Source organism: Malaclemys terrapin, chromosome 1, assembly GCF_027887155.1.
Source record: "Malaclemys terrapin pileata isolate rMalTer1 chromosome 1, rMalTer1.hap1, whole genome shotgun sequence".
In the NCBI taxonomy this organism is placed as follows: domain Eukaryota; kingdom Metazoa; phylum Chordata; order Testudines; family Emydidae; genus Malaclemys; species Malaclemys terrapin.
Genome location: NC_071505.1, coordinates 34,012,353 through 34,039,672, shown reverse-complemented (window position 1 = coordinate 34,039,672; position 27,320 = coordinate 34,012,353). Strand labels below are relative to the sequence as shown.

General features: G+C 42.5%; 1 long non-coding RNA gene across 1 annotated transcript; it reads right to left on the bottom strand.

Moving 5' to 3' along the window:
* Nucleotides 1-5,300: 5,300 nt before the first annotated feature.
* On the bottom strand, nucleotides 5,301-6,912 carry LOC128830377 (uncharacterized). Its single transcript, XR_008443566.1, has 2 exons — nucleotides 6,439-6,912; nucleotides 5,301-6,034 (listed from the first exon to the last, which is right to left on the bottom strand). It is a non-coding gene; the product is annotated as an uncharacterized LOC128830377 (long non-coding RNA).
* Between the last annotated feature and the right edge of the window lie 20,408 nt (nucleotides 6,913-27,320).

Sequence of the window (27,320 nt, the reverse complement as noted above, 5' to 3'; positions counted from 1 at the left end):
TACCAGCACAGAGATTGCTTGAGGGAAAAAGTTGTCTGACAACTGTGCATGTGGCACATGCACACCTACAATGGAATGGACATGTGCAAGCATTCGAAGATGAACTCCAAGTTCTGTCTGGCAATGAATGCTTTGTGAACAGAGGACAACACTTAGTGAGTGCTCAACTTGTTATTCTCCTTATTACTCATTCATGAAAAAATACTGAATTTTCCAATAATAAAGAAAATAAGTACTTAAACTGCATTATATAGGTTTGATATAATTTCAGGGTTGTTGAAGTTTGCAGCCCTTTGTGTTGATAGTTTTAATTTGAAGTGCCTGAAGACTACAGATGTGCTGAGCTTTATTTAACATGGCATTTTGCGGGGGCAAATGATGCAATATATAGTTCAATATATAGGCCACATTTATCCCTGATGTAATCTCATTGTCTTTAATGGAATACAGCAAGATTTATTTGGCCCAGGAAGCTTAGTGGAAAGAAGTGAAAAAACATCCTATCTCACTCAAGCCATTCTGTTGCATAGTTGAGGGTACATTATCAACTCTTATCTACCTACTACACTGTGATCTGCCAGATTTGGCATCGGTCCATAAATTCTTGGATAGGACCACATACAATAGCCATTACTACAATTCTTTTGTGTGAGTGATGCAAAGGGACTATGATGTGGAAATTGTTCTCACAGAGGTAAAGAGAAAATCAAATCCACCATGGTGAATTTCTTGTTTATTTTATTTATTGGGTAACAATTTATATGAATATACATTTCATCCACTGTATCTATAATTCCATCCTCTCTTTAATATACAGATAAACCAGCTCTAGTGGCAAAGATAAGACAGTATTTTCAAAGTTTCAGAGGCTTTTTAATTATGTTTTTGCCTTTAGTTTTTCCAATCACTTACTTACCCTTTCTACTCCTCTTCCTCGTGCAACTGCAATCAAATCTAACAGGGGCACTGTTTAAAATTGAAACTCTTTCTAGGAGTAAAGCTTAACAAAGGATTGGAGAACATGGCTAAAGATAATTGAAGAGATGTTATACAAAACATCAGAGAAGACCTCCAGAGATGGGAATACACTCACCTGTGGGGTAGGGTAAATGTAATTAAAATTATTTCTGCCCTGAAGTTTAATTACTTATCATGAACAATTCTAATAAATATCCCCTGAGACTATTTCATTACTTAATAAATCTGCAATGGAAAAAAACCCAGCCTATCTATGGCAAAACTAAAATCCCAGAATGACACTAAAGAAACGATAGTCCCTGTGAACTGTGACAGTGTGCAATATGCCCGACACAGAATTATATCAAACAGATTTTAACACTACTTCAATTAATATACTAAATGACTCAGAGGAGGAATAAATGTCATAGGTCAGAAGAGAGAAAACTAATCTTAAACTAGTGGGAGAATACCTGTTACAATCACCAAGGGCTGAACTCTGCAAGTTGCTGGGCACCACATGAGGGGTTCTGAGTGCCCTCAACCACCAGTGGGATTTCCCATGTGACACAGTACTATTTGTGTAATTGGGAGTTGCATAAATGGCCTCATGAATCAAAGAAAAATCTAGGAGCATGTAAATGGGGTACATTCATTCCGAACAGGGATTGGCAACCTTTGGCATGTGGCTCGCCAGGGTGCTTACCCTGGCGGGCCGGGCCGGTTTGTTTACCTGCCGCGTCCGCAGGTTTGGCCTATCACGGCTCCCACTGACCGTGGTTCACTGTTCTAGGCCAATGGGGGCGGTGGGAAGCAGCGGCCAGCACATCCCTCAGCCCGCACCACTTCCCACCACTCCCATTGGCCTGGGATAGTGAACCGCGGTCAGTGGGAACCGCGATTGGCCGAACCTGCGGACGTGGCCGGTAAACAAACTGGCCCGGCCTGCCTGGGTGCTTACCCTGGCGAGATGCATGCCAAAGGTTGCCGATCCCTGATTCAGAAGGAGAGAAGGCAAAATAATATTCTATATTGCCATTAATAAAAAATTAGGAGGAATTTTATGAGTCAAATAGGTATTTGGATGTATGTAAATATATATCTAAATAACTATTTGACTCATTAGTAGAGGTAGAGTAGGGCTGTCAAGCGATTAAAAAAAATAATCATGATTAATCGCATGATTAATCACACTGGTAAACAATAATAGAATACCATTTATTTAAATATTTTCAGATGGTTTCTACATTTTCAAATATATTGATTTCAATTACAACACACAATACAAAGTGTACAGTGCTCACTTTATATTTCTTTTTGGTTAAAATATTTGTGCTGTAAAAAACAAAACAAAAAGTATTTTTCAATTCACCTCATACAAGTATTGTAATGCAATCTCTTTATCATGAAAGTTGAACTTACAAATGTAGAATTATGTACAAAAAATAAGTGCATTCAAAAATAAAACATTGTAAAACTTTAGAGCCCACAGGTCCACTCAGTCCTACTTCTTGTTCAGGCAGTCACTCAGACAAACAAGTTTGTTTACATTTGCAGGACATAATGCTGACGCTTCTTGTTTACAGTGTCACCTGAAAGTGAGAACAGGCATTCCTATGGCACTGTTGTAGCCGGTGTTGCAAGATATTTACGTGCCAAATGTACTAAAGAATCATATGTTGCTTCATCTTCAACCGCCATTCTAGAGGATGTGTGTCCATGCTGATGCCGGGTTCTGCTCGATAACGATTCAAAGCAGTGCAGACTGACACATGTTCACTTTCATCATCAGAGTCAGATGCCACCAGCAGAAGGTTGATTTTCTTTTTTGATGGTTCAGGTTCTGTAGTTTTCACATCGGAGTGTTGCTTTTTTCAGACTTCTGAAAGTATGCTCCACACCTCGGCTCTCTCAGATTTTGGAAAGCACTTCAGATTCTTAAACCTTGGGTTGAGTGCAGTAGCTATCTTTAGAAATCTCACATTGGTACCTTTGCATTTTGTCAAATCTGCAGTGAAAATATCCTTAAAATGAACATGTGCTAGGTCATCATCCGAGACTGCTATAATATAAAATACATAGAAGAATGCAGGTAAAACAGAGCAGTAGACATATTATTCTCCCCCTGGGAATTCAGTCAAAATTTAATTAAGGCATTATTTTTTTAATGAGTGTCATCAGCATGGAAGCATGTCCTTTGGAATGGCAGCTGAATCATGAAGGGGCATATGAATGTTTAGCATATCTGGCATGTAAATACCTTGCAATGCTGGCTACAAGTTTTGCTTTTGGCTGTTCAGCCATTTCTTCATAGGAGATAGAAAAACCCTGAGACTCCTTCCATTTAGGAGTGGGTATAATGGGCCTGAAAATCTGCAGTTGCATACAAAAACTGCAGCATTACTCTGATAAATCAAATAATGTCACACACCTATGGAACTAGATTCTTTGCTGCGTCTGGGAGGCACTGCACAGGTGGTTTTCGACCAGAACACCCGGTCAAAAAGGGACCCTGGCGGCTCCGGTCAGCACCCTCGACTGGGCTGTTGAAAGTCCAATCGGCAGTGCTGCGGGTGTAAGGCAGGCTAGTCCCTACCTTTCCCATCTGGCACTGTGCTGTGCCCCGGAAGCAGCCAGCAGGGGCTCCATGCGCTACCCTCTCCCCGAGCACTGGCCAATGGGAGTGGGGTGGGAGGGGTGGGGCAGTGCCTTCAGGTGAGAGCAGCGTGTGGAGCCACCTGACCCCCCTGTCTAGGGCCCAGACCTGCTGGCTGCTTCTGCGGTGTGTACAACACTGGTGCCAGGACAGGTGGGCAGTCTGCCTTAGCCCCCCCACTGCGCTGCTGACCAGGAGCCGCCCAAGGTAAGCCCATGCCCCAACCCCAAGCCCCTGCCCCAGCCGTGAGTCCCCCCACAAACTCAGAGCACCCTCCTCCACCCCAAACCCCTCATCCCTGATGCCAGCCCAGAGCTTGCACCTCCAGGCCAGAGCCCTCACCCCCCTGAACCCCTCATCCCTGGCCCCACCCCAGAGCCCTCACCCCCTCCTGCATCCCAACCCCTTGCCTCATCCCGCAGCCTGCTCCCACACTCCAAATCCCTCGGACCCAGCCTGGAGCCCGCTCCTGCATCCCAAACCCCTCATCCCCAGCCCTACCTCAGAGCCGTCACCACCTACCACACCCCTACTCCCTGCCCCAGCCCGGAGCCCCCATTCCGCATCCTGAGCCCCTCATTTATGGCCCTACCCCAGAGCCCACACCCCTAGTTAGAGCCCTCACCCCTCCCACACACCAACCCCCTGCCCCAGCCCAGTGAAAGTGAGTGAGGGTGGGGGAGCGTGAGCCACCGAGGAAGCGGGAATGTAGTGAGTGGGGGATGGGGCCTTGGGTAGGGGCAGGGCTAGGGTGTTCAGTTTTGTGCAACTAGAAAGTTGGCAACCCTAACAGAGGATGACATAACAACAAGTCTCCCTGGAGCTACTGTGGCCTGTTACTGGGCTCTGTATCTTCCAGAGCAGTATATAGGGGCTGGAGTGGGGACCAGAACCTGGACCCCAGTGTTTGTTTGCTAGTTACTTTATCAAAACACTGCAAATTTAAATGTTTACTAAAATGAGAATTTTGGATGAAAGTGGACAAAATGGAAGAGGTTTACCTATTTATTTCCTTCTTTACCGTCTCTTACTCCCATCTCCTGCCTTTCTTGTCCAGATTCCTTGTTACACTGATATTCAATAGATATAAAATAGTATCCATTGTACTTGACTGTTTAAAACAATCAGACTGTTTTGCTGCAGTTTGTACTGGATTTGTCTATAAAGACAAAAACCCTTTGTAATCAATCTCTTTGTGAATCTGTGCAGTGTGCATTTTAAAGCTATAAAACATCTGTGAAAAATTAATAACAAGAAAAGTATAACATGTTGATGTAGCCAATTATTTCATTTAATCACTTAATAGAGAATTTATTATTGTGGTTAAGTATAATCAATTAATATGTGATGAATAGGTTTAGGTAGATAGAATTATAGGAGTATAAGGTCAACAAGTATTTATGAGTGATGAGTGCGTATGATAAATAAAGTAGGGTTACCATATTTGAACATTGAAAAAAGAGGACACTCCACGGGGCCCCGGCCCCGCCCCAACTCCGCCCCTTCCCCTCCCCCGCCCCACCCCTTTCCCCGCCCCTGGCCCCGCTCAACTCCGCCCCTTCCCTGCCCCCATTCCAACCCCTTCCCCAAAGTCTCCGCCCCTTCCCCTGAGCACCCCACATTCCCCCTCCTCCCTCCCAGCCACACGAAACAACTGCACCAATTCTAAAGTCAGGCACTCCACTAGTATAGACTCCCATGACTTTAATGAAGCTGCTCAGTGGAGGATCTGCCCCAGCGCTCCGTTTTTGGGAGCGGTCAGGACACGCAGCTCACACTGTTCTGTTTCCCAGCTCCCCAGATGCCTTGGAGCACCCAGTTCTCCTCCCTGCCGGGTAAAATCCCGGACATTTTGAGCTATTTAATTCTTTAATTCTAAAACGTAATTCTTTATATGTAGTGAGTCCTTTCCTTTCACCAGTTCTTCAGTTTTCTTTCTCCTCATGTGCCCACGCATACTTCTCTGCAGATCGCATTTTTCTCAGCAGTGGTTGATTGCTCTTTAAGAAGGCATGAAAGTCTTTACAAGAAGTTTGTCTGAAGTTGTACTGTACAAGTAGAATTCCTTTCAACAACTCAACATTCAAGTTGGTCCTTTCCTTTGTCCACTGGCTTTGCATCAGTGAAAAAATTCGCTCTACATTTGCATTGTGAGAAGGAATAGCAAAGAAAAACTGTGCAATCTTTAACAGTTCTGAATGACACTCAATGTTTTTGGATTTCTCAAAATATTTGGTCCACTTCTGGTGTGCTAGCAAATTACTGAACTCTTCATCACTGTTGCAACTTTCTGTAAACTTCTTCAGGTTGCTGAACTGATCAAAACACTTCACGTCATCAATTTGCATCCCCTTATCGGTCAGGTACTTGATACAAGGTTCCACATCACTCCAATTCGGTGTCTCACTCAGGGTAATCCACCTGTAACAAGAGAAGTCTTCAAGGGGTCTAAGCCACATCTCCAAATATTCTAAGCATCTGCTGTACATATTATTCACTTCAGCACAGAATTTGTCACACTCTTCATCAATTCGCAGTGATCCACCACACTGCTGTGTCTCATCACAAATGGGGAGCTGAGTGCCATACAGCACACCCCAGCCCCAGGAGCTCTGATCCACTTGCAGGCAAGGCAGCCCGATGCCCATCGCAGCCAGAGCTCTGATCCCTCTGCACACTCCTGCCTTTTTCACACTGCCCTCCCTTCCTCCCCCACCAGTCAGTGCTTTTTGGCGACTCCCCGGAGCAGCTCCCCCAGCGCTGCCCCCCACCTGTGCAATCAGCGGCGCATGGTACTCCCAGCTTTGCTGGCATCCCTGGCTTACCTTAGAGCAGGCTCTGGCGACTGCTGCTGCTCCCTGACTCTTCGGCTCTGTTTAAGAGCCGAGCTGCCCTAGTGCTACCGGCTTCAGGCACTTCTCCTACCTGGGCTCCAGCTGAGCTGCTCCTCCCAGCTCAGACTGTAAGAGCCGAGCTGCTGGCTTCGGGCAGCCCTCCCCTACCTCAGGACCCAGAGCTGGCTGGACACGTCCCTTCCCCAGCTCCAGCCGAGCTCGGCTCCGCCCCCTCAGACTTACAGAGCAGAGCTGCAGGAGCCAGCGTTACCGGCTTCAGGCAGCACCCCCCCTGCCTCGGGACCTTGCACCGTGGGAGCAGCTCAGCTGGAGCCGGGTAGGAGAAGTGCCTGGCTGGGGGCTCGGGGTCCGGAGGCTGCCTGAAGCCAGTAGCGCTTGCTCGGGCAGCTTGGCTCTGTAAATCTGAGAGAGGAGGAGTGGAGCAGAGCCACAGGGGGAGAGGAAGTGCCGGCCATTTTCCCGGACATGTGTGGCTTTTCAGCAATTCCCCCCGGACGGGGGTTTGATTGCTGAAAAGCCGGACATGTCCGGGAAAAAGAGGACGTATGGTAACCCTAAAATAAAGTAAGGTTGTAATGCAAGGCCTACAGGCTGAGGCCTGTAAGATTTCAAGCTTGCTGTATTAGGCCTTAGGCCTAGGAGAGTTGACCTAAGTAGATAACGCCGGAATAACTCTGTGCCAGTAAAGTTACAAGATTACTGTAAAGAATGTTCCAATGGGTAATGAACCCATCTAGACCACTGGACACCCAATTGTAACATTATGGTAACTGCAGGTTACCATAAGGACATGTGTACCTAGATGCTATTGGGATGCTAATAGAATACGGGAGATTAAGAGGATAACCTATGAAAAGTGGGGCACCCTCAAGTATTTGAGGTGTGGAAGTGCAGATAAGGAAAAAGGGCTTGGAACCCTCGTGCATATGCATAAGGTAGTAGGCATGGTCATAACACAGGATTAAAAGGAATCCCTGGTACATAGGGAGAGAAGATCACCTCAGAAGACCCCCACCATTCCACTGCCGACAACCTGTTGAGAGATCCACCTGACTCTATGAAATCTTTGGGGATCTGAGTATGAATACAGTGCTGGCTATTGCATGGGTTCTCTCAGGTTTGTATATGTGTTTGGTTTGTGATTGTAACATTGATTATCTGCTTAGTGAAACTTATAGACAAAATTCCTTGTTTGTAACTGTGTTTATTGTCACTGTATTTGTTCTTTGTGTGCTCCTAGAATCTTCCGACCTAAAAAAATCCCACAGGTGACTCTCACCCTGCTTATCTTAAAACTGTAAGAATATAGGAGACACATTCACTCACTGGGGCACTGTGGTTTTACACAGAACTATTGATTACTATATCAATTCAATTTAAATAAAGGCTACAGTTGGGTTTGTTTTTTGGGGGAAGGGGGTTCATTCAGTCTTTTGCTTATTTTTTGTTATACATATCACATGTGGATGATGCATGTAAAAATCTCATCTATCTGTAACCTTTAAAGAAAATTATTACAAAATACTTTATCAATGGTACCTCACTCAATTTAGCTAAGGGGACTATATAACAAGGTAATCATAAATTCTGGAGATGGTGTAGAAGAAGAGGAATTATTCTCCATGTATCGTGGGAATGTCCTGAGCTAACTGAATTTTCAGAATAACTAATGTTAGAGTTCCCATGGAACCTATAATGATTCTATGAAGTTACAGTCCAAAGGAAGTTAGTGACTTGGGGAAGGGCCACTGATAACACAATTACTACTAGCAGCCACATGTTATGACAGCTTGTTTTTGGAAAAGGAGAGATCCCCCAATATTAGTGGCGTGGAGAAAAGAAACATGGGAAATACTTTCAACAGAAAAAAATGACAGACAGCCTTCTATCAGGAACAAGTAGATTTTCTAATGTATGGTTACCATTTTAGAATTTGAACAAAATAAATATACACAGAGAAGAGGTTGACCAAACACAGTGGGTCTTTTAAAGGAACAAATACAGGTTATGAATGCTAATATTTGTGTGGAAAAATCATGTATGTTCATGATATTTTTTTTGTAAATCATCACCATACTAATGCTGGAATGGGTCCTGCTCCATATAAAAATAATTATTATTTTTTTTAAATGTAAAACTAGAGCCAAGTCTATTTTTCCATTATGTCAGCCAAAGTAATGTTGTAAGGATATGCCAAGTTTTCACCAAAATTAAAAAGTGAGATTTTCAAAAGAGCACATCATTAGCCTAATGTTGTACCCATTGACTTCAAATACATAAAACACTGACTTCAGTGGGAGCAGCGTTTGGCCAGTGCTGTGTTGTTTTGAAACTCTCAGCCTAACAGTGTAAGGCTTTCTCAAGACTGTTTTTCCTCCTCTGTACTGCTTTTAAGCAGAAAACTATATTCTCAGTGATTGTATTTCAAATTTTAATTTTATATTCCATCTTCACAGGAGTAGAAGGTTAATGACAGAGTTTACAAAGTCACAGTCAAAACAGGAAATTACAAACCACTAGTCATTAGATACTAATTCTTTACTAATTTACAGAAAACATTCTAGTTAAAAAGGTCACTTAGTGCCAATTCTGATATGCTCTTGCCTTCATGCTGTTAGCTGGAAAATACTAAACTTGAAAAATACATAGTGGACCAGATTTGCTGCTCCAACACAACTGTGCTTGACACAAGAGGAGGTAGGGTGAAGTAGGGCAAAAAAAGATCTTTAAGCTATCTCTGTGGCTTCTGGATCATGAACACCCAGAACAAGTCAGAGCAGACCTAATTTATGTGGGCTGCCCACAGCCCTCAAAGGGCCACCATGGCATCTGAGGGCTGCAAGGGCATAGGGATATCCCATTTCTCCCCAAACATGTCACTACAGGGGAATGATAGGAGACTCCCACACAGGAAGAATCTTCAAGACTCTTAAGAGGTGTTGAGGGCCTAATTTGTGCCTCCAGAGTGGCGCTTTGATAACTGTGATGGAAGGAAGTGTGTGTCTGACCAAATCTAAGCCATACTGTTGGGTAAATGTAAGTGTCTGGGATGCGCTAATCTAGAGGTGACTCTGTGGTTCATTGGAGAAAGTGCATGTATTGGCACTAATGCTGTGACCTCGCTCAGATCAGTGGAATAGCAGGGGATCAACTGAGAGTGAGGATCATTTCTTCCATGGGTTTAGATTATATTACTGATGATACAAGAAACACATAACTGCATCATTAATGGCGGGAAATAGATGCAGAAAATGAACATTTTTCAAGTGCACCTGCTCTAGATAGTCATAAATAAATAAATAAATTCTGTACTTATTTCATACTAGAAATTTCTACTAGTTAGGTTTGCAGATTCATCATGTTTCCTTATAACATTACATTCATTTTATTCCTGAAAGATAAATAGAAGTGTTACTAAAACTCAGTTGGTTTTGTTGAATTTTAGTATCTCTGTTAACAGATCACTAAGCTTAAAGTGTCAAATAAAAGCAAGCAGGTGCCCAACACTTCAAAATATATGTCCTTCAGCATGGGACATATATTCAGACTCCTCTTGTATGTCTGCTCAGAAGAGCGTGTAAGGGAGCCTTTTAGTGAATAAACAGAATTTTAATACATTTGATACTGTCATCATGACTTACATTTTGATTGTTAAACTACCACTAAAGACAACATAACATGCCCAAATGGACCTGCATTGAGCAACCGAAAAGCCACTCCTAAGCCCACAGCTGGCAAAATCGCTGCCAGTCACCCATATATCGTGATTCACCCATAAGTTGTCTAACCAAGAACAAGTTGAAGTAGCCGGTTACTTAAGCCATCAAAAAATATCATCAAAATGGGGAAAACAATTAAGTTGCTAAGAGCCATAAAGAAATGTATGGAGTCTATTGCATTTTTAAAAAATTGAAGAATTGCTGAGTTTCTGCCCTTGGCATCTTTTCAACAGGGAATACTAACACAGCAGTGGAAAGTCAGAATAAATATGTTTTTCAATAGCATTAACCCTCTGGTGTCAGTACACTTCAGAGTATCAGCAGTTTTAGGAGATAGCAGAGGTATTCTCCAAGAAAAGCGTTTTGTTCATATGGGATGATCTGGCCTTTATCATGTAGTCATAAGCGACAAAGAGTCCTGTGGCACCTTATAGACTAACAGACGTATTGGAGCATAAGCTTTCGTGGGTGAATACCCACTTCATCAGACGCATGTCAGATCCAGACTAACACGGCTACCTCTCTGATACTTGACACCATATAGTCGAAGAGATTATTGGTGATTCACAGTGTTGTATATTATTGAGAGAATTTTGCAAACAATTTTCAGGAGTTTTCTGATAAAACTTAAAGTCAAAACAATTACATTTCACAACAGAATATACTTTGTTATTTGTCTGATCAGCTATGAGAAATCTTATGTTTCTAGTGTTTCAGTGTAATTACTAGTGGGCCTTTGTCCTGTTAAGTGTAATTAAATTTCCTTTTGGAGCCTCCAAAAATAATAATTGCCTCATCAATGTACTTGCATTGTCATTATTCCCACCTCACACTAAACTGGCCCAATTAGCCTTTCCCTTATGCCTGATTTACTCTTCAGTGGCATTATTCCCCATTTATATAACTGTAAACATTTATGACACACAAAACCTACATTAACAGAATATTAAGGCTGAAAAGTGAAGCACTCAAAAAATAGGAGATGCCCAAACTAAAGTTGCCTGTGAAACCATTCCTGCAGACAATTTCAGTGTTGAAGAGACTGCATTGTTCATCATAAAGCAAACAAAAATATTTTGATGGAAAGTTCCAGACCAGCTCTAGTATATATGGGAATTTTTTTCTGTATATGCATGATCATGGCTGTTGCCACAGGTAATAGAAAAGGGGATAAATCAAGGAAAAAATGAAACAGTGTATTGCATTCTAATGCTTTAAGGCAGACGTATTTCTGTGTAGAGCTTTAGCTTGCTTCAGTTGCAGAAAACCAACCTAATAGTATTTTACTTATAGTCTCTTTAAGCAGTTAATAGACTTCAGATTCCAGTTCTTCTCTGTTTCCTGACGCTGTCACAGGATGAAAAAACACTTCCTCTTCATTTCTTCTCAGATTTCCCCCTTCTGCATTTCACTGGCTCCTTTTTATAGACTTGCTTTGGCTCAGGCCCTAATGTTAATTGAAATTAAGTCCTTCCATTGACTTCAATGACCTCTAGATCAGGCCCTTAACAAGTATTTTAATAATCCCTTCCCTGTCTTCTATATTGTTGGCAATCACAATAATTTTTAAAATGTTCTTACATATTGTTGTGATTTCCCCTCTAAGCTTCCTCCACCACAAAATGGGCACTTCAACTCAAAACAGAACACACACATTTTGGAGTTTGTAGACCAAGCCATTTTGGAGATATTACACTGCTGTACAGCCAAAATGCTTCTGAAATAAATGTAGTCAAACTTTACTAATTCTGGGTCACTGAGAACAAAAATGATGCTTAAAATTGTTGATTGGCTCTAGTTTTCAAGATATGCTATTGGGTCAGTATATACGACCCTTGACTTGGGAATGGCGGAGGATAAGTGAGTTATAAAGGGAAGGGATCTCAAATTAAACCAGAAATGACTAAAATACATCTTTGACTGGATCTATGAATAAATCTATGACTGGGTTTGGACAGTACTTGCTTTTTAGGCAAAACAATGAATGATGCAATCTGAAGCTAGTATTGCATCATACATGATATGAATTGCATCATGTTATTCCTAGAAGTCACGGATGATGCAATCATAACGAAGCTTACATCACTCTGCTGAACAAATTTTTCCAGAGTGCCCACATCAAGAGAATCCTTCCTCAGCAAAATCAGGACTTTTGGGGCCCTTTTATGTAGTGTAATGGGGACTGAGCAGTGTGGAGGATATCAGTCTTAGGCTTCTAAGTGTCTAAGTCACTTGGGCACTGTTGAAAATGCTGCACTTTATTTTAAATAGTCTTTAGAACACTATACAAGATCTTAATGAGAGGAAGGATGCTCTCTAATGGTTGAGGGACTGACCAGAGACTTGGGTTCAATTCCATGCTCTGCCATGAAATTCCTCTGAGACCCCGGTTAAATACCTTACTTTTGCTGTGCCTTAGTTCCCCATCTGCAAAGTGGGAATAACAGAACTTCCCTACCTCAGGGGCATTGTGAGGTTAAATACATTAAAGTAGTGTTTGCCAAACTTGGGATGCCGCTTGTGTAGGGAAAGCCTCTGGCGGGCCGGGCCGGTTTGTTTACCTGCCCTGTCCGCAGGTTTGGCCGATTGGGGCTCCCACTGGCCGCAGTTCGCTGCTCCAGGCCAATGGGAGCTGTTGAAGCGGCGCAGGCCGAGGGAGGTGCTGGCCACTGCATTAAAGGATTGTGAAGTGCTCGGGTACTCTGGTGATAAATAGAGCACACATTCTGCTAACTGGATATCAAACATAAATTGGAAATCTATCGTTAGGAGTTGATTACTACCACAAACCTGAAGCAAAGAAAAAGAAAGACCTTTCTGAACCTAAACATTAATAAAATAGCATGTTTATTATGGTGCTTAATTTTCTTTTGGGGAATTTGTCTTTGTTTTATATCTCAGACCTCTCTGTACGAAAGTAAGCAGTAAACATTTTGTGTGTGCATTCAAATTTTAAAAGCACTACAGCCCAGTATACTTTTAAAATATAAATGCAACTCTGCTCAGTATAAAATCATAGAATATCAGGGTTGGAAGGGACCTCAAGAGGTCATCTAAGTCCAACCCCCTGCTCAAAGCAGGACCAATTCCCAACTAAATCATCCCAGCCAGGGCTTTGTCAAGCTGGGCCTTAAAAACCTCCAAGGAAGGAGACTCCACCACCTCCCTAGGTAATGCATTCCAGTGCTTCACCACCCTCCTAGTGAAATAGTTTTTCCTAATATCCAACCTGGACCTCACCCACTGCAACTTGAGACCATTGCTCCTTGTTCTGTCATCTGCCACCACTGAGAACAGCTGAGCTCCATCCTCTTTGGAACACCCCTTCAGGTAGTTGAAGGCTGCTATCAAATCCCCCCTCATTCTTCTCTTCTGGAGACTAAACAACCTCAGCCTCTCCTCATAAGTCATGTGCTCCAGCCCCCTAATCATTTTTGTTGTCCTCCGCTGGACTCTTTCCAATTTTTCCACATCCTTCTTGTAGTGTGGGGCCCAAAACTGGACACAGTACTCCAGATGAGGCCTCACCAATGTCGAATAAAGGGGAACGATCACATTCCTCGATCTGCTGGCAATGCCCCTACTTATACAGCCCAAAATGCAGTTAGCCTTCTTGGCAACAAGAGCACACTGTTAACTCATATCCAGTTTCTCATCCACTGTGACCCCTAGGTCCTTTTCTGCAGAACTGCTACCTAGCCATTCAGTCCCTAGTCTGTAGCAGTGCATGGGATTCTTCCGTCCTAAGTGCAGGACTCTGTTTTGTCCTTGTTGAACCTCATCAGGTTTTTTTTGGCCCAATCCTCTAATTTGTCTAGGTCCCTCTGTATCCGATCCCTACCCTCTAGTGTATCTACCATGCCTCCTAGTTTAGTGTCATCTGCAAGCTTGCTGAGAGTGCAGTCCACACCATCCTCCAGATCATTAATAAAGATATTAAACAAAACCGGCCCCAGGACCGACCCTTGGGGCACTCCGCTTGAAACTGGCTGCCAACTAGACATGGAGCCATTGATCACTACCCGTTGAGCCCGACGATCTAGCCAGCTTTCTATCCACCTTACAGTCCATTCATCCAGCCCATACTTCTTTAACTTGGCGGCAAGAATACTGTGGGAGACCGTATCAAAAGCTTTGCTAAAGTCAAGGAATAACACATCCACTGCTTTTCCCTCATCCACAGAGCCAGTTATCTCATCATAGAAGGCAATTAGGTTAGTCAGGCACGACTTCCCCTTGGTGAATCCATGCTGACTGTTCCTGATCATTTTCCTCTCCTCTAAGTGTTTCATAATTGATTCCTTGAGGACCTGCTCCATGATTTTTCCAGGGACTGAGGTGAGGCTGACTGGCCTGTAGTTCCCCGGATCCTCCTTCTTCCCTTTTTTAAAGATGGGTACTTCATTAGCCTTTTTCCAGTAATCTGGGATCTCCCCCGATCGCCATGAGTTTTCAAAAATAATGGCTAATGGCTCTGCAATCTCATCTGCCAACTCCTTTAGCACCCTTGGATGCAGCGCATCCGGCCCCATGGACTTGTGCACGTCCAGTTTTTCTAAATAGTCCCGAACCACTTTTTTCTCCACAGAGGGCTGGTCACCTTCTCCCCATATTGTGCTGCCCAGTGCAGCAGTCTGGGAGCTGACCTTGTTCGTGAAGACAGAGGCAAAAAAAAGCATTGAGTACATTAGCTTTTTCCACATCCTCTGTTACTAGGTTGCCTCCCTCATTCAGTAAGGGGCCCACACTTTCCTTGACTTTCTTCTTGTTGCTAACATACCTGAAGAAACCCTTCTTGTTACTCTTAACATCTCTTGCTAGCTGCAACTCAAAGTGTGATTTGGCCTTCCTGATTTCACTCCTGCATGCCTGAGCAATATTTTTATACTCCTCCCTGGTCATTTGTCCAATCTTCCACTTCTTGTAAGCTTCTTTTTTGCATTTAAAATCAGCAAGGATTTCACTGTTTAGCCAAGCTGGTCGCCTGCCATATTTACTATTCTTTCTACACATCGGGATGGCTTGTTCCTGCAACCTCAATAAGGATTCTTTAAAATACAGCCAGCTCTCCTGGACCCCTTTGCCCTTCATGTTATTCTCCCAGGGGATCCTGCCCATCTGTTCCCTGAGGGAGTCAAAGTCTGCTTTTCTGAAGTCCAGGGTCCGCATTCTGCTGCTCTCCTTTCTTCCTTGTGTCAGGATCCTGAACTCGACCATCTCATGGTCACTGCCTCCCAGTTTCCCATCCATTTTTGCTTCCCCTACTAATTCTTCCCTGTTTGTGAGCAGCAGGTCAAGAAAAGCTCTGCCCCTAGTTGGTTCCTCCAGCACTTGCAGCAGGAAATTGTCCCCTACACTTTACAAAAACTTCCTGGATTGTCTGTGCACCGCTGTATTGCTCTCCCAGCAGATATCAGGGTGATTAAAGTCTCCCATGAGATCCAGGGCCTGCGATCTAGCAACTTCTGCTAGTTGCCAGAAGAAAGCCTCGTCCACCTCATCCCCCTGGTCTGGTGGTCTATAGCAGACTCCAACCACGACATCACCCTTGTTGCTCACACTTCTCAACTTTATCCAGAAACTCTCAGGTTTTTCTACAGTTTCATACTGGAGCTTTGAGCTGTCATACTCCTCTCTTACATACAACACAACTCCCCGACTTTTTCTGCCCTGCCTGTGCTTCCTGAACAGTTTATATCCATCCATGACAGTACTCCAGTCATGTGAGTTATCCCACCAAGTCTCTGTTATTCCAATCGCATCATAGTTCCCTGACTGTGCCAGGACTTCCAGTTCTCCCTGCTTGTTTCCCAGGCTTCTTGCATTTGTGTATAGGCACTTAAGATAACTGATCAATCGTCCCTCTTTCTCAGCATGAGACAGGAGTCCTCCCCTCTTGCGCTCTCCTGCTTGTGCTTCCTCCCAGGATCCCATTTCCCCACTTACCTCAGGGCTTTGGTCTCCTTCCCCCGGTGAACCTAGTTTAAAGCCCTCCTCACTAGGTTAGCCAGCCTGCTGGCGAAGATGCTGTTCCTTCTCTTCGTTAGGTGGAGCCCATCTCTGCCTAGCACTCCTCCTTCTTGGAACACCATCCCATGGTCGAAGAATCCAAAGCCTTCTCTCCGACACCACCTGCGTAGCCATCTGTTGACTTCCTCAATTCGATGGTCTCTACCCAGGCCTTTTCCTTGCACAGGGAGGATGGACGAGAACACCACTTGCACCTCAAACTCCTTTATCCTTCTTCCCAGAGCCACGTAGTCTGCAGTGATCTGCTCAAGGTCATTCTTGGCAGTATCATTGGTGCCTACATGGCGAAGCAGGAAGGGGTAGCGATCCGAGGGCTTGATGAGTCTCGGCAGTCTCTCCGTCACATCGTGTATCCTAGCTCCTGGCAAGCGGCAGACCTCTCGGTTTTCCCAGTCGGGGCAGCAGATAGATGACTCAGTCCCCCTGAGGAGGGAGTCCCCGACCACCACCACCCTCCTCCTCCTCTTGGGAGTGGTGGTCGTGGAACCCCCATCCCTAGGACAGTGCATCTTTTGCCTTCCAATCGGTGGAGTCTCCTTCTGCTCCCTTCTCTCAGATGGGTCATCTAGTCCACTCTCCGCATTAGTACCTGTAGAGAGAACATGGAAACGATTGCTCACCTGTATCTCCATTGCTGGTGCATGGACGCTCCTCTTTCTCCTTCTGGAGGTCACATGCTGCCAAACCTCTTCACAATCCTTCTGTCCCTGCTGCGCCTGCTCTGAATCTTCAGAACATTGTGGCCGTAGAAGCATCTCCTGACGTCTGTCCAGGAAATCTTCATTTACCCTTATGCAACGCAGAGTCGATACTCGTTTCTCCAGCCCTCAAACCTTCTCTTCCAATATGGAGACCAACTTGCACTTTGTACAGACAAAGTCACTTCTGTCCTGTGGAAGAAAGACAAACATGGCACAACCTGTGTAGGTTACAACAGCTGAACGCTCACTTTCCATATCACCGTCCTCTTAAGATCTTCCTCAACTGTTGCAGAAACTACTCAGAGAAACCTGCAGATGAAAGCCTCAGTGAGCTCTCCCCAGGCGAACTCCCTCTGTTAGCCTCTGCTGTTCGCCGCTCAGTTGGTTCGCTGCTGACTGCCCTTATATAACAGTCAGGCCCACCTGGAACAAAGCACTCCCAATTCACATTTTTCAAACAAACAAACAAGCAATCAAGCCCACGGTCAAACTGACCAACTGTCCCAGCAGCAGACACTCAGATACTCACCAACACAGCCCCCCTAATGCAGCACTTAGCGTACCTAGTATATCAAGGTCCATTAGTTAATAATAAAACCACTACAGTTGTAAGGATCATTGGTGAACCAGACCACACAAAAGGCGTATATCTGGCTCTCCTAACTGTTATATCAAGTGTCCTGGAATCAGAGAAGTTAAGGATGAATAGATCTAGTTGGTCTCATCCTCATGCCAATCCACGGCTCTTCTCTAACAATAAGGCTGCCCTAGCTGCTCTGTAGTTAAAGTTGAAGTTAACTTCCCATTATAAGCCTGACTTTAGCTCTGCCCTATCTCCCAACTTCCCCAAAAATAATTCAATCCAAATGAAGTGGCACAAGCCACAGCCCATCCCTGGGAACATTTTTTTCCTGGTAAAAATCAGACAAGGAGTTTGAAAATTATTTTGTTTAAAATGTTCCTGTTGTTCACCGTTTGAAGATTTTCCTTACATTATGTAGCTCATTGCAGGACAGATTCTGCCCCTCCTGCTGAGACCTGACATACTCTGAGTATTTTCACTGAATAGGGAGGCAGGTATAGAGGCAGGGATAGAAAGCAAGAGAGATATAGGAGAATTCAGATATAGTGTATGTGTGTGCAAGGCACAGTGGGAGGCAATGGAGGGATGTACAGGAGTCAGTATAGTTCATGGTGCCAGGAAGTAGTAGTGGAGGGATAGAGGGAAATATGGAATAGAGGCAGAGATGAAAGTCATGGAGGAGAGCATAAGGTACTGAAAGCATAGAGCAGGGCATGGAATGGGGAAGGGGTAAGGGGCAGGGAATGTGGAATTAAGAACAAGGAGCAGGAGGAAATGAAAAAAAAATCTTGGGAAGTGTGTAGGATCCAGGGGGAGGAATGGAAAGGTAAGTGTGTTGCACATGTGAAGACAATTCAGGGGATGGGCTAGACCTCTGGAGAAATGTTCTTGGAAGCAGCAGAAGAGATATGGAAGAGAGAGCAGGTGTATTGACAAGAATAGAGTTGGACAGGGAAAGGCAGAGAGAGTCCTGTATCCAAAATATTTAAATGCATGATATTTCTATATATAAAACCATAAGCTTTTAAAGTTTTCCATTTGGATAAAGGCCTCCCTACATTGCCCCACCAAGATCCACTACCTCCATATCCATAGACCCCCTGGGATAGCCTCCATATCACACATGCCTTCTTTGCATTTCTTAATTCTGAAGGAAGCGACACTTGCTTTCGCTGGCCTCACAGGCTTTCCGAGACTATGGCACTCTTCCTGTGGTCCTTATACATCAACCCGGCAATGTGAGCTAGGTGAGATGATGAGGAATGTTGAAGAAGTATCTGGCAGTGGAGAAAATAACTGAATTCCTTAACTGGAAAATTTCCAGATGTTCCAATATTTGGTGGTTTTAGAGGATACAATATTTTTTTGTGAAGAAAGGGTAATTTTTCAAGGTGGAAGGCTTGTTCTGTGGACTCCACTGAAACTCAAGCTTAGTTATTTTATAATGCTTACGGTGTATTTTTCCAGTTCTTTTTCCAGTCCACTTTAAATATGGGCTTTCACCACTTCTCTTCAGAGACTATTCTACATTGTTAATCATCTCACTCTTAGGCAGGTTGTTGTTGTTGTTGTTTTTTTTTGCTATTCAACCCATATGTTCCTTTTCTTAACTTTAATTCCTTCACTCCTAATTATATACTTCTGTACCAGGCTAAATTATTCCTCTTCCTGCTTGGTGTTTACAGCCTTCACATATTTGTAGATAGTTATTATGTCCTCCCCTCCACCCCAACCTAATTGCTTCATTTAGTTCTTTTAATCTTTTCTCAGAAGTAAGTCCCTCCAACCCTTTAATCATTCCCATTGCTCTTCTCTGAACTCCCTCCTGTTTCTCAGCTTCTTAGCTGCTTTTTATCAATAGCTATTTTTACAAGCTCTTCATTACTTCCTAATTGTCCAAACTGCTTTCCTTTATTTTTCTTCTTAAGGACTGATTTAAAAATGCAATGCAATTTGAGATCCCGACTGTAGTAAAATCATCACAGAATACATCTCTTTCATCATTTATTAATGGGACAAGTTTTTAAATCCATGCTTGTTTTCCCTAATCCCTTTGGCTAGTATTAACTTGGTTTGTTTATTGCCTTTATCTTTATCTGGCAATCTTAGGATCCAAAAAGGAGATGTAGAATCCAACCAAAAGAGATTCTGTATTCAGAGACAGAGATTTCTTACAACATTTTACTCTATGTTCCTATCCTGGGCCCCGTCTCACTCTTCCATACATGCATTGCCAGCTTTTGACTACTACTGGCTTTCAATCCTGTCACACTTCTTTGCAGCATCACTGGATGCACATACATTCTTCCTCTCCTGTGATGGCATATTTGGTGTGTTTTCTTTTTTGCAGCTCAACAATGCGTCAAAAAGCTTTTGCAGCATTCACTGTCTAAATATTCTCCACTCTAGACTATTTTGGACAAAGTTAGAGAGAGCTACAAAAATACATTTTGGAAACGGGTTGATGCATTTGTCGAAATGTATATAAGTTCTCTAATTTTGCTGAGGCTGATTGGCACAAGCTAGCTCTCGTGTGTGGACACAGTTCATTTTGAAAAGCTATCTAATGCAAAGCAGTTGTTTGAAGGCTTACTGCTATTAATTACACATTACAAGTACCATGAGTAGCAAGCCTGGTTTAATAAATTGAAGTATGGAGGTGAAATACTGTGTCCATTGAAGCAAGTGTAAATTTTGCTACTGCCTTATATGAAACCAGGATTTCATGCTAGTGTTTAATGATTGCTGGGTTGGTTTTCACTCTTAATTGTTTCCAGTGTTGGAGGCCAGTTGTAGATGGTCTTCCTGCAATTCTCTTGCACATCACTCTTTGGAATCCACTGGTTACCAGTGGATAAGAACATAAGAATGGCCATACTGGGTCAGATCAATGGTCCATCTAGACCAGTATCCTGTCTTCTGACAGTGGCCAATGTCAGCTGCTTCAGAAGGAATGAACTGAATAGGCAATCATCGAGTGATCCATCCCATGTGGTCCAATCCCAGCTTCTGGCAATCAGAGGCTAGAGACTCCCAGACCATGGGGTTGCATCCCTCACCATTTTGGTCAATAGCCATTGATGGACTTATCCTCCATGAACTTATCTAGGTCTTCTTTGCATCTGTCATAACTATAAAGGGAAGGGTAATACCTGTCCTGTGTACAGTACTATAAATCCCTCCTGGCCAGAGACTCCAAAATCCTTTCCCTGTAAAGGGTTAAGAAGCTCAGGTAACCTGGCTGGCATCTGACCTAAAGGACCAATAAGGGGACAAGATACTTTCAAATCTTGGGGGGGGGAAGGCTGTTGTTTGTGTTCTTTGTTTGGGAGGGTGTTCGTTCTTGGGACTGAGAGGGACCAGACATCAATCCAGGTTCTCCACATCTTTCTAAACAAGTCTCTCCTATTTCAAACTTGTAAGTAAATAGCCAGGCAAGGCGTGTTAGTTTTCCTTTGTTTTTCTCAACTTGTAAATGTACCTTTTACTAGAGTGTTTATCTTTGTTTGCTGTACTTTGAACCTGAGACTAGAGGGGAGTCCTCTGAGCTCTTTAAGTTTGATTACCCTGTACGGTTAATTTCCATACTGATTTTACAGAGATGATTTTTACCTTTTTCTTTAATTAAAAACCTTCTTTTTAAGAACCTGATTGATTTTTCCTTGTTCAAGATCCAAGGGGTTTGGATCTTGATTCACCAGGAGTTGGTGGGAGGAAGGAGGGGAATGGTTAATTTCTCCTTGTTTTAAGATCCAAGGGGTTTGGATTTGTTTTCACCAGGGATTTGGTGAAGGTTTTTTCAAGGTTTCCCAGGAATGGAATCCATGGAAATGGTGGCAGCCGAACCAGAGCTAAGCTGGTAGTTAAGCTTAGAAGTTTTCATGCAGGCCCCTACATTTGTACCCTAAAGTTCAAAGTGGGGATCCAGCCTTGACAGCATCCATTATAATTTTGGCCTTGACAACATCCCCTGGCAATGAGTTCCACAGATTAACTGTGCATTATGTGTAGAAGTACTTCCTTTTGATTGTTTTAAACCTGCTGCTTATTAATTTCATTGGGTGACCCCTGGTTCTTGTGTTATATGAAGTAGTAAATAATTTACCGATTGTGGGGTCACATTCATCTGACGAAGTGGGTATTCACCCACGAAAGCTTATGCTCCAATACATCTGTTAGTCTATAAGGTGCCACAGGACTCTTTGTCGCTTTTTACAGATCCAGACTAACACGGCTATCCCTCTGATACTCTGATTAAGTATTTGGAGATAAATGTAAAATTATGAGAAAATATGCGGTGTTTCTCACTGTATGGTATTATATATTTTTCCTTTGGTGAATTGAAATATTAATTAATAAATGCTGTATGCTGAATATTAGTAATGAAGGCAGATTTAGACATTGCTTTATCAGTGTGCAGCCAAAATAAGAATCTTGAAAGTTAAAGATTCCCAGGGTCAATTTTAACTTATGTCACTGAGTTGTTTCCATTTGCTTTTGCTCCCCCAAGTAAAAAAAAGCAAATGCAGGTTGCTCATTTTAACAATTTCTGGTGATACAGTAACTCCTTGCTTAACTTTGTTGTTATGTTCCTGAAAAATGCGACTTTAAACTAAATGATGTTAAGAGAATCCAATTTCCCCATAAGAATTAATGTAAATGGGGGGGGTTAGGTTCCAGGGAAATTTTTTCACCAGACTAAAAACTATTATATATCTACACAGAGAGTATATATGTATATATGTATATATACACAGAGAGTATAAGTTTTAAACAAACAATTTAATACTGTACATAGCAATGATGATTGTGAAGCTTGGTTGAGGTGGTGGAGTCAGAGGGTGGGATATTTCCCAGGGAATGCCTTACTGCTAAATGATGAACTAGCACTCAGCTGAGCCCTCAAGCGTTAACACATTGTTGTTAATGTAGCCTCGCACTCTACAATGCAGCACAAATGGAGGGAGGGGAGACAGCATGGCAGACAGAGACAGAGACACAAACCCAGTGTGTGGGAGAGAGAGAAAGATGCACGTTGCTCCGTTAGGTACACTGATACCACTCTAAGTACATTGCCTTTTTACGTTGATCAGGAAGTTGAGACAGCTGCTGTGGCCAGCAAGCTCTGTCCATCCTGAACCCTGTCGTGTCCCCACCCTGCTCTATATGGAGAAGGGGTAAGCAGGGGGCATGAGTAGGGGGAGGTAGATACCCTGACATTAGCTGCCCTTTCCCCCCCATCTCACACAGCAAGCAGGAGGCTCCCGGGAGCAGCTCCAAGGCAGAGGGCAGGAGCAGCACATGGCAGTGTGCAGAAGGACAGCTGAACTGCCAGCAATTGGTAGCCTGCTGGGCAGCTGCCGTACAGGGAACTTAGGGGAGTGGAAGATGATAGGGGGGCTGCCAGTCCACCCTGGTTCAAAGCCCCCACCAGCTAGCTCCAATGGGCTGCTCTTCCTGCGAGCAGTGGATAAAGCAGGTGGCTGCCAAACAACATTATAAGGGAGCATTGCACAACTTTAAACAAGCATGTTCCCTAATTGATCAGCAACGTAACAACAAAACAACATTAACTGGGATGACTTTAAGTGAGGAGTTACTGTACACGAACGTAAGTGCTATTTTCAGCTGTTCACAGGACAAATCTGAATGTTTTAGAATTCCTGAATTATACACCAAATGAATCATTGGACAAATAGATATTCACTTAGCATGATTCTGCAAATACTAAAACACCTGCAACATGAAATTAAGTCCCATATTCCAAATTGTGGGTTGATTTTAGTTCAATTAGATTCTAATTTTCCATGTTTCTATGTATATATTTCCTTAAATTATTGCTTTTAATCGAGTTAAATATACCAAAATGTCAACTTTTGGAGCAAATAATGTTCTGCCCATCCTCCACTTTAATTGTTCTTGAAAGGGATGTTTACAGGCTGATGGACTCCCATTATAGCCTGTTTCTTGTCGGCAAGGGGGATTGGACCCATCCTCGTCTCCTCAGGTGCTGATCAGGAAATGCCCTGAGACTCATACATGGCAATAAAAAATAGAAGTATAGACTCCACTTCAGGAGAAGAGGTATGGTGGTGCTGACTGGCTCAGGACCTGTTCAGTGCATGGGTCTGGAATTGATTCCCTCTGGTTAACATATTGGGATGTAGCTGGTTGGAGGTTTTGCAGAAAAACAAAAGGGAGGAATGCTCATCCAGGATCCCACATAATGTACAGCCTTAAACTGTAATTGCTAGGTCTTCTAAGTCCACTAGTACCACCCATCCACAGTATTCCATATCCCACATTGGTCATTAGGACCTGACAGTCTTTATTAAGAAATACCGACAAAAAACTGTGACTAAACCAATCATTTTAAACCATTCATTTAAATGCAAATTATTAGTGTGCCGAAATAATAATTTTTCTACATTGCACCACAGTCCCGTATATAATCTACTTGGAATTCAGATAATGTACTGAGTTCATGAAAAATTTACAGATGTCACCAAAAACATGTAAAATGGAATAAAACTTTGAGACTAATCACTTTGATCTACTAAGGTCAGAGACAATACTTACATGTATTAAAATTTCATGCAGGGAACTTCTTGTCTTGATTTTTGAACATGTGGGCAAAACTCAGAGGACATGATATGTCAACAGTGTCAGAAAGAATTTTTTTAAATAAAACATAAGGGATTCAGTGGATGACATGAGTCAAGCAAAAGCTATTCAGGTTCAAATTGTTATGACAATTGTGCTAGCAACATTTTTTTCTCCAGGTACTGTCAATGTTTTATTTTGTAAAATCTTTTGAGCGACACTGTCATCTTTCAGTCCATCTGTCTCAGTACTTTTGTATCAATTAATTAATTTATTCTGTTTATTGAAAGAATAAAAAGGCTAAATTTAAAATCACTTATACACACATATTGGAGCACTGCTACTTTTAATTTTCATTGCAGTTTTCTGTTAAAATTAAGTTGAAAATCACATACATAAATGCAAATGCCAAGCACTGCAATGTTAATCACAAAGAGTTCTACTGTAGTAAATTAAGAAATGATGGATTTAATACATTCATGCTTTTTTTGTTTACACCAACAGCAATTTTTGTGCAGTAGAATTAAGAAACGTGTTCAGACTATCAAGTCACACCTGTGCTTTGTTATCCAACATGTGGGAACTGGCTCCCCAAACTGCTGTCTCCATGTTTTAAGGCTTGACAGCAAATGGATAGCAGCATTATTTATTTATTTACTTATGCTGCCACAGTAAACGTTTTCCACAGAAACCCATACTGAATACCATTTAACCTCGGAGAGAACACAACAGCACTTGGGAAGGCCTGTTTAGTATACAATAAATCACAATCCATCATAGTAATCTGAGACATATACAGCAGGGGAATCTCTTGAGGGAACTTTCTGTGAAGTCAGCACCATTTGGATTAAAAAAAGTGAAAACAAAACATAGCAGAAGCCAGTCATTTAGTGCAGCTTTTCCCAATCAGAATGAAAGATAACAAAGCTTTCATCTCAATTACTCTGCGATCCTCAAGCACACAGACTTTAGATTTGTGAGTATGTTTTTCAGTTTACATATTTTGCAGCTTTTAAAAATTCTCATGTACCATTTCTCTATATTTCCATTAGACATTCATGCAGCATAATGTTTTCTCTGAGGACCAGCTTCATGAGGAAACCGCACTCTCATCAATTGTCCTTTTATTTAACTATTGCTGTCCTCTGCTCTCGGGAGCCTTGGGAGGAAATGCAACTGGGAATTTGCTAGAATTAATATAAGTCATTTTACTCCTTCAAAGACAGCTGTTTTCTGTACAGCTAATTGGAAATTAGCTTTTAAAATAGGATGTAATGTAATATCTAGAGTCTTAAGTGTCACCTCTGCCTCTTTATGTGGATCACAATTCAATGAATCATTTGCAAATATTTACAAAACTAAACATTACAATAAAAGTATCCACTAAGTAGCAATTGCTTTGCCATGAATGGTCATTTACAATGTATTTAGCTTGGAGAACAAGCTTTCCAGGCCACTGGATCCTTGAAGGTGACACATCTTGTTTCCTCCGGTCATAAATGATGGGTGGGATTTTCAAAAACACAAGCGTGAGTTAAGCACATAACTCTCATTGACTGCCACTGGGAAGTTTGGGGAAAGATTTACAAAAGCACAAGCAGCACTTAGGTACCTAACTCACATTGACTTCCAGTTAGGTGCCTAACTGTGTTTGTGTCCTTGAAAATCTTCAGTGGGTGCCTAACAGCCTTAGGCACTTTTGAAAATTGTATATTGAGTTAAGTGAGTGTTATTGTACCTGATATTCAGATGAGTATGTAGAAACAGGACTCCTGATTCCCATTGCTGTGTTCTAACCACTCAATAACTCCCCTTCCTAACTGCACAGTTACTGTAGTATTGAGTTCTGTCAGGGTCTGGCATAAATCTCAGTGAGTGCAAATGAAACACTGTGCAGCGTGTAAAGGGAAATGTTTCTTTTCATTATTAGGCACTGTGCACATTTTTCTACAGGGGAAATTATATGTCATCTATTTCAAGAATATCAAAGGAAACAAGTGAAGCATAATAGTTTTTAATACTAGCAGTACATCCTAAAGCCTTGCTAATGCCAATCATTGACATATTTCTAAGGATCTGTTGCTTTTACATTGTCACCCAAAGAAGGGTGAGAAATGTTACTTCGCTTAGCAGAAGAAAATTAATGTATAAAGTGCAAATTTCCAGTGTCTTTCCTTTTATAGCGAAATCAAAAATGTTGAACACAGTATGGTGAACACAACTTAATTTTAAGCTTGGGGAAATGTTTATTAATACAAAAGCATCTGTGGGATGTTTCCCAAAATGTACAGTGCACTGAAAATAGCAGTTATGCAAACCGTTATTTTCAGGATGTTTGCTTTATAATACAGACCCTGATGTCTGTTTCAGTTTCAAAATTTAATTTTGGTTAATATTCTGATATACTCACTAACCATCAGATATACTGATGTCTGTTTCAATTTCAAAATTTAATTTTGGTTAATATTCTGATATACTCACTAACCATTTGCTATTTCAACAAACATTCCTGCCAGTGACACTGTTCACTAGATTGTTTATAGCGAGTGAACACTGTCAAAATGAAATTAGTTGAAACTTAAAACAAATGGTCACAAATATTTTTTGCAGTATTTGCCTGGCTCTGCCCAGGACATTCTAGGCTACATTCACAAAGAAATTTAGGTGTGGTGATGCTCAGCATTACCACACAACTTTTAGAGGCCTAGAAAATCACTGATATTCACAAAGCCTGAGTTTATTGCCTACGCTCCTTAAACAATGAATGGAGAGAGACAGATGCCTCAGAAAGGGATTCATGAAAGCCAACAGTGTAGGAGTCTAAGAACAGAAGAACGGCCATACTGGTTCAGACCAATGGACTATCTAGCCCAGTATCCTGTCTTCCAGCAATGGCCAAGGCCAGATGCTTCAAAGGGAATGAACAGAACAGGGCAATCATCAAGTGATCCATCCCCTATTGTACATTCCCAGCTTCTGACTAACAGAGGCTCGGAACACTCAGAGCATGAGGTGGCATCGAATGCTGTCATAGGTTTCACCCCCACTCTGGACTTTAGAGTACAGATATGGGGACCTGCATGTGAACCCCTAAACCGAATTACCAGCTTAGATCTGGTCTGGCTGCCACCACCCAAATAGTTTGAGTCATTTGGGAAACTTTCTTCCCCCCCAAAACCTTTCCCTCCCTGGGTAGCCTTGAGAGACTTCTCCACC